Consider the following 7,897-nt stretch of genomic DNA (forward strand, 5'->3'; position numbering starts at 1 on the left):
CACATGTACCTTGGGTGTTTCCTCATGGCACCGTACCTGGCGGAGATAGACTTGGACCGCGTTGAGGTAGAGCATTGTCGCCATCAAAGATAGATGGCAATCAGAGAGGTGAAATTACATGTCTGGGAGAAAGACCTCCATTGTAGAGTGAAATCTTCTTTTGTTTTTCTCTGATCGTAAAAAACAGTGGGGAATGCTCACAATCACACAAAAGAGCAAAACCATATTGCATACCTGAGTGTCTAGATGTGACTACGAATTCACAAATCAGGGTGGGTGATCATGTAGGTTCTCGTTCACAAATCAGCATGCTGCGGAAAGCATAATGAGATATCCTGGAAGTAGGAAATATCCGACCAGCAAGGAGCAGTCATTATTTTGCTACTGGCCTTTGCACACATAACTGAAAGTGGGATCGGTATTACTTAAATGCTGAAAAGAATCTTCTGACAATAGCAGTCATCAAGGAAACATGAACAGTTTGTGCATAACTTGGCTATTAGCCTTGGCACAAATCAATTAAAAGTGTGATTAGTAAGACAATTACATTATAAAAAACTCAAAGCTTTTACAAAATGATGGCAAAACTGCATACTCAAAAGATAACTTTCATAACCAAATATACTATCTAATTGACTAAATTTCCTTTGCTTCCACGTCGTGGAAGTAGGGACGGACTTGTACGCATCTAGCCTGCAATCTGCACTTTGTGCAGCGCCATTGGCAGCAACACCGGAGCGAACCGCTTTGCGACTTCTCGTCGGCTCTCTTCTTCTATGTCCCAGCTCATGACGACTTGTAGAAGGAACGCGACATGCGTTTTCCACAACCTAGAATGAAAAATCTTGGTAGCAAAGGAAAATGTCGAGGAATGAGAAAGAGCAAATGTCTCTGTCTAAATAGCACAGTTAGTATTACAGCAAACAAACCTGCACCAACTGCCTTAACTGAACCTTGAAATCAAGACCTAGTTTAATCTGATCTGGCCAAAATAAGCAGTGAATTCATGGAACATATAGTCATTTTCTAAAAGAAAACAAATAGTTAGATTGTCCACTCTAGATCAAAGACTGCAGTTTGAAGGGACTGTCCAATCTACATAAATCATGACCATGTTTTCGACATTTCCTAACTAAAACAACATTGTCTGAACATTGGCTTAGGCATACTGTAATACAAATTGCAAACTGCTGACAAGTGTTGACCTGTCGTTGGTTTTTGATGACCATATAAATTTACTTGGGTGAAAAGAAAATTTCAGTCATAGTGATAGCTCCAGCCAACAACCAAAAAAGTAGTCTCATTGGTTATAAACATCGAGCAGTCCAAAAAGTTGTCGGCTCCAGAGCAGTACGGAACATCATCATAATCAGATATATCCTGAGAATACTGAAAATGTACAGCCAGCAACATGAACAAAGATAACATGGCACACACTTAAATGATGGGGAAGAAACATGATGTGTTTCTTACAATGAAAAAAATAAGTTATCTCTTCAGTGGTGCAAACACATTATTGCCACAATGGGCATAGAAGTCGCTTTGCAGGCTAAAAGTACTACCTCCGTACCAAAATATAAGATATTTGGAAGGCCTGGTACGGAGGTAACACTATTTTTGTTGGTAATAGCACATAGAGCATAATATAGACAACTAAATGAAGTTAAAAATGGTATGTTTAATCATGTAATATCATGCATGTACACTGAAGAAAGGACAGTTGTCTTTGATAGAATTTCCAGTTCACCTGCACTATGAAAGGACTGGAATCGCATATAAATGCCATTATCCAGTGAAGTAAGGTCTCAATGCCATTCTCCAGCATATGATTGATCACATCCTGGATGCTTTGCATCTACGGAAGAAGAAAATATGTCAACACAGAGCAAGATAAATAACATCTAAACAAAAGTAGTAGAGGATGCTCGGGCCGCTTTCAGATATGTTCTGTTCATTGTTTTTATCTTTGCAACCTGATGGATCTTTTGGATTAATTGAGAAGCCCACTTGTGATGCCACTGGTATTTAGATTATGAAGAAACTGTGGATAGCAAACTTAAGGCCTCCTTTGGTTCATAGGATTGGAAAATCATAGGAATAGGAAAGTCATAGGAAATGAGATGACATGCATCTCAAATCCTATGCATAGGAATAGAAAAGGAGATGGCCTTTGATTCACACCATAGGATTTTTTCCATTGAGTCTAGGCTAATGTTTATTTTCCTATGAAATGTGGAGGATAGGAAGAAATCCTCCATAGGAATAGGATTTCATTCGTACAAACCAAAGAGCTCTGAAGGAATTTTTCCTATAGAAATCCTATCCTATGAAAATCCTACAAAATTCCTCCAAACCAAAGGAGGCCTAGTGTGTTTCCCTTGCTTTTAGTAGTCCTCTCATCACCACCTGACGGCTGTTCGATTGCGCATTGACGAAGGCATGTATGCAGTTTCTCAATCTGGCGAAATAGATAATTTAAGTAGGAATTTCTACCATGAATAACTACACAAAGTTTGCTCAGTTTCAGCAGCCGAGCAATGTCGGGTAGCCCATTCTCATCGCTGGAAACTATGGACATGAGAATATCTCCATGTTCAATTTCTCTATGGATGTGTAGTAACTAACCATCATTAGGTTACACGACAACCATGATTAGATGAAGTATGATATCCCCTGACGTGAAAGACAAAACCTTTATAAGTTGGAGTCTGGCTTGGACCTTATTTTCTTATTTATAATCTATTACTGTAACTTTTATAATGTAAAGCCTCTCTGTTTTGTCGTCCAAAAATTGGGAAGCAAGAAACAGAATTATCTCTGTACTGAAAAAAACTACAAAATCTAAAAGGATTTACCTATTAGCGCTTGAAGTCGTCCAGGTAGACTATCAAGCATAATGCAGTATTCAGCAACCATCATTTCAAGGCGATTTACATACAATTGCATGTTCTACACGTTCGGAAGTAGTACCACTGTGCATGGAGCTCCCTGATGCAGCTGATATGGATGCATACCTGGAAAGAACACAAGGACAAAGTATACAGGGGATATTGCTTGACACCGGCTCATGTGCTTCACCAGCTAAGGGAAGACCTTGGGATTGGGCATGTCGTGCACTGTTCCAGAATCTTCATGATGCTAATGCTAGAACGGCCAATAGAACCTGATTGAGAAATCACCGTTTTCCTTCCTAGTCCTCTAGTGATGTTTGGTGGGGCAACCCATTGTTGCTGTAGGTACATTAGGTAAAGCCTGTACTCCTTTTTCTTCCATTATTATTCAGCTGCAGATGCAAATCATCTAATGGGTAAGATGTATTTTTTTTCTTTGCCATACCAAAAAAGGATGTAGTTCTTACCATCCTACCATCATTCCGTTACACAACAATCCTGATTAGGAGAAGTATGATATCCCCTTCTGTGAAAGACAAAATATTTAGAAGTAGTAGTCCCACTTGGACCATATTTTCTTGTTAAAAATCTATTAGTTCTTAAAATGTAAAACTTCTTTATTTTTCACATCCAAGTATTGGGAAGCACCAAACAATATTATGTTTGTACCGAAGAAAGAAGAACAAAACCTAAAAGGATTAAGTTATTGGTGCTTGAAGGTCGTCCAGGTAGATGACTATAATTGTAACATTCAGCAACCATCATTCCAAGGCGATTTACTTCATACAATTCATCTACTACATGTGTGTTGCGTTTCCACATCAATATCACCTTTATTTGTAACTGGCATATTTATAGGACAGGTTCTGTAATACATAAAAACTCTAGGTCTAATACTACATTTTAAATTGTGAAGCAAAATTCAAGATTATCAGGCCCAATGGAATCTCATATGTCAATGAGTTACATCTAGTTGAACTGAACACACTTGCACACGGTTACAATATAATGACAACATGATAAAGAGCCGCAATTTTCCTTTCATATAAAGGAAAGGGGAATATATTACTGTCACAGTAAGATTGGATAGGATCAAAGTATAATTTCCGTTGAAAAGCTCACTCTGATAAAAAAAAAAGTGTACCAAATTGGGGAATTTTTAGGCAGTCAAATTTTTCTATGAAGTGGTACAGTAGAAAGAAGAAATTACCTAGGCAGAATCAAGCCGGCAGTTCGAAGAACATCACCTCGCCTCACAATAGGGTGGTGGCGATGTTCACCATTGGAACCAGGCGGATGGGTCCGACGGCAGATAGAGTGTGCCTAGAAGGAGTGGCTGGTGGCGAAGCCAGCGGGGTTGGGGAAACCAATGTCGAGGTGGAAGCAGCGGGGAGGAGTCCCGGAGGCGCCATGGTAGCAAGGTCGGGGAGCCGCCAATGGCCGCGACGTCGAGTGCCGCCGGCGGTAGAAGGCCGCGGGTCCCCGGTAGTGGATGGGCGCGGGTGTGTTGGCACTTGGTGTAGGGGTAGGCGCGGCGGCGGGGTAGGAGGCGGCGGCGGCCGGCTGTGAGGGGCGGGGCGGGGCTGGATGTCCAGATGAGATCGAGAGGAAGGCTGGGTTTGTTTTTCTATTCTATCACTCGTACCGCTCCAGGTTCAGTTAATATGAGGACTGCGGGCCGAATTACTAAATAGTACAGCGACCTTTGTGAGAAAGGATGCGACGGTGAAAACGTGCTAACATCATGCTATTAGTACCACCTCGTTTATATTACGATTTTGTCTATACGAATCCTAAAAGCGTATTACGACTGGGCGAAAGCGTATTGTGAGGATGAACCCATGAAGCCATCCCTCTCCCCTGCCCTCCCCGCACCAGCAGTGCACCAGACAGTCCTCGTCCTCATTGATCTCCCCCACTCCCGCAAATGTCCAACGCCCTGCTATACCTCCCCTTGTTTATCCCCTAAAAAACCTAAACATGATTAGTTAGATAAAGGGAGACCAAGAACGAACGAGGAACGAACCTGGGGCAGCCGGAGACGCGGCTGCGAAGCCCTACCCAAAACCCTAGCCATGGGGGATGGGCTTGCGAGCGGGCGGTAGAGGACGGGAGCGGAGACTCTGGCCGAAGGGGAGGGAGGCATGGACCGTGGGGAGCTCGGGGGCGTGCTGCACGGCACCGGAGGTCACTGGAGAAGCGGCCGACGTAGGTGGTGGCTGCGGCGAGCGAGAAAGGAGGCGAGAGCCCGTGCTCCGTGTATGGACACATGTATTTTCTTTCTGTCTCTTCTATCGGCTTGTCTGGCTGCTGGATTTGATTCGGTGGGCTGAGGCCCATGCAGGTGACGTATGGGCTGAGGCAGGGAGGCGTGCCCGACGGGAAACGTGATGTAGGAGCCGATGAAACCGAAAATTACCTAAGCAAAAAAATTAGTACCACCTTGAATATGAGTTTTTTTAACTGAAAGCGTAAATTCATAGGGAAAAGCATATTGTGACTGTGAACCCACGAAGTCAATCCGTGCTTTATTATTAGGAAAAAAATAATATATAAATATAAATATATATATATATATTATTATATATATAATATATATAATAATAATATATTATATTAGTACAAATGCTCGTGCGTTGCACTGGGCGAAAAAAAGGCGCACAACCTGCTTTATGCGCCATTTTTATATCCAATTTTAATAAATATGAATAATAAGGTTACACCGATTATTGCTTTTTGTAGGATGAAGTTTGGACATGAGGAATCAACTTAGCATTCTTTGTCTGATGGAAGAGTAGTTTTGGATGGAATAGTTGTCCATCGGTTTTATTTTTTACTATTCGAGAAAATGCGAAAATTTCCTTATTTTTAATAAAAATCACAAAAATTGGGACACTTTTAAGGAAAGATAATGTTTTTACAGAAATTGGATCATTTTTTTAGGAACTTTTCTTTGAAAGATGTATCTACTACCACTATAAAAACAAGAGAGGGCGGAGAACCAAGTCATCATATTCATCCAAACCTGCAATCTGATGGTCTACACCCCTCCAACATACTAAACATGTTTTATGCTTTAATTACCCACTTATGCCATTACGTTAATTAATTACCCACCATGCCATTGGATTAACGTCATCAGGAACACGTCCCGTCAAAAAAAAAAAGAAATCCTCACGATGTCGCTGCCCTCTGCCCTCTCGCGACCACGCTCTCGGGCAGTTTTGGCCACCGCCCCACACCTCGCCCCACCTCTCCCCCAGATCCTCCCCGCCAGCCACCGCCCTCGACATGTGCCTCCGCCGCCGGACCGCCGCGCCCCCGCTTCAGGCGCTCGGGCCGCCCCGTCCACGCGCCGCCCGGGCCGCCGGAGCTCGGGCCGCCCCATCTTGCCACCTCCTGCTGCCGTCCATGTGTAGCTCGTCGACTTAAAACGGCGCCGCCGCTCCTTCCTTCTCCTCCTCCTGTGCACTCCCCCCGATCCACCCCACCTCCGGTCGTCACCCGCGCTCCTGCAAGCCGCCGCCGACCTCCTCAGCCGGTCAACCGCGCCCAACGCCCTTCTTTGTTTTCTTCCCCTCTCCTCACTAATCTCTCTCTGCTCCCAAACTACAGGACGCCATGGCCACCGGAGGCAGGGGACGCAGCCGTGATGGGCCCGAGCTCGGCGGCGTGGAAGCCATTGGAGGCGCTGGCGAGGCCAAGGTTGGTGAGCCTGGCAGCGACGGTCTTGTGCATTGAGCGCATGTAGGACTTCCTCATGAGTTGTTTTCCTCCAACGCCGGGGTGTGGATCTACGTGCGGGCTGCAGCCGCCGCCACCGCCTCGATCCCGACCCCCTTCCCCCCGCTTCCCGGGGACAGACCCCGTCGCCTTCTCCCTTCTTCCTCGGACCCCAGGACGTCCTGCTGTCATCTCCTCCCTGTCCCAGTCTTCATCCGGTCATAAGGTTCCCCTCAAAGAAGGTATGCATGAGCAGCTAGCTAGGTTGTTTGTTCTCATCCACCGCAGCATCAGTTCTCTTTCTTATTGAATATAATCAATCAATACCACTAGGCCGTAGAGATGGGATCTTCACAATGTCTGGGTCAGATCCGCCCTGGTGTCCATAGCAGGATCATGCATGTTGTTGTGTTCATGGATTCCATCTTGTGGATGATGATTTGTGTATGATTGGTGTGCTATCTTTATCTTGCGTGGTTACAAATTTTAGTTGTTTTTACAAGGAATGGTGTGCGATAGCTTAGTGCATTTTTTATAGTAAAATAATTAGAACTACTCTGCACATGGATACCCTTGCGTGTACAATTGCTGTATTTTTTAGAAGATACTAACTAACTAAAGATTCTAACTGCCGCTCTTTGTAGATTTTGAAGGAAGGGGAGAAGTCTGCTAAGCCACCCCTTAGGAAGCGGATGGACTAGCTCGACGCGGTCTTTTCCTGCCCATTCTGCAATCATGGGAGCAGCATTGAATGCCGGATGTTAGTACTATATTCACGTGTTTTCCTGTTAGTTGGTTGATAATGGATGGCTATCTATCCATTCAACATTGTGAATGGCCTTCTTTTTCTCTTCAGTCATATGCACAACCTGATTGGTGAGGTTACTTGTCAAATCTGCCAGGAAAGCTTCAACACCACTGCAAATGGTACATAGAACTGCAGATTGTACCTCCGTCATCCCGCCGTCCTCACCCCATCATTGTGCGCCCCCGCCTGTCCGCTCACGCATTCACATTGAGGAAGATGATGAGTACCTCGGCCACGCCGCCGTCCTCTCCCCGTCGTCGCGCGTCCCCGCTCGTCATCCATCCGCAGCTTTTCCAGTCCCGACCGCCGGAGAGTCGCGCCGCTGGGAACAAGCACCTTGCAATCGTGGTGTGCTTCTCCGTTGGTGCTGTCGTATAGACATCTTGCAAGTAAGTGACCTTCAATCCAAATGTTATCTTTCTCTGCACTTGATTTCAGTTGCTTTCTTACGGTCTCCTGAATTACTTGGCATGTG

The 7,897-nt window shown here is 44.7% G+C and overlaps 1 long non-coding RNA gene across 3 annotated transcripts; it reads right to left on the minus strand.

Moving 5' to 3' along the window:
• Positions 1-400: 400 nt before the first annotated feature.
• Positions 401-4,493, minus strand: LOC123086194 (uncharacterized). 3 transcript variants are annotated; one of them, XR_006440646.1, is made up of 3 exons: positions 4,102-4,493; positions 3,359-3,417; positions 401-3,283 (listed from the first exon to the last, which is right to left on the minus strand). It is a non-coding gene; the product is annotated as an uncharacterized lncRNA (long non-coding RNA). The 3 variants fall into 3 exon arrangements; XR_006440645.1 differs by having other exon boundaries at positions 401-1,855; positions 2,856-3,283; positions 3,359-4,491; XR_006440644.1 differs by having other exon boundaries at positions 3,359-4,493.
• Between the last annotated feature and the right edge of the window lie 3,404 nt (positions 4,494-7,897).

This window comes from Triticum aestivum, chromosome 4A (genome assembly GCF_018294505.1).
Source record: "Triticum aestivum cultivar Chinese Spring chromosome 4A, IWGSC CS RefSeq v2.1, whole genome shotgun sequence".
Classification (NCBI taxonomy): domain Eukaryota; kingdom Viridiplantae; phylum Streptophyta; class Magnoliopsida; order Poales; family Poaceae; genus Triticum; species Triticum aestivum.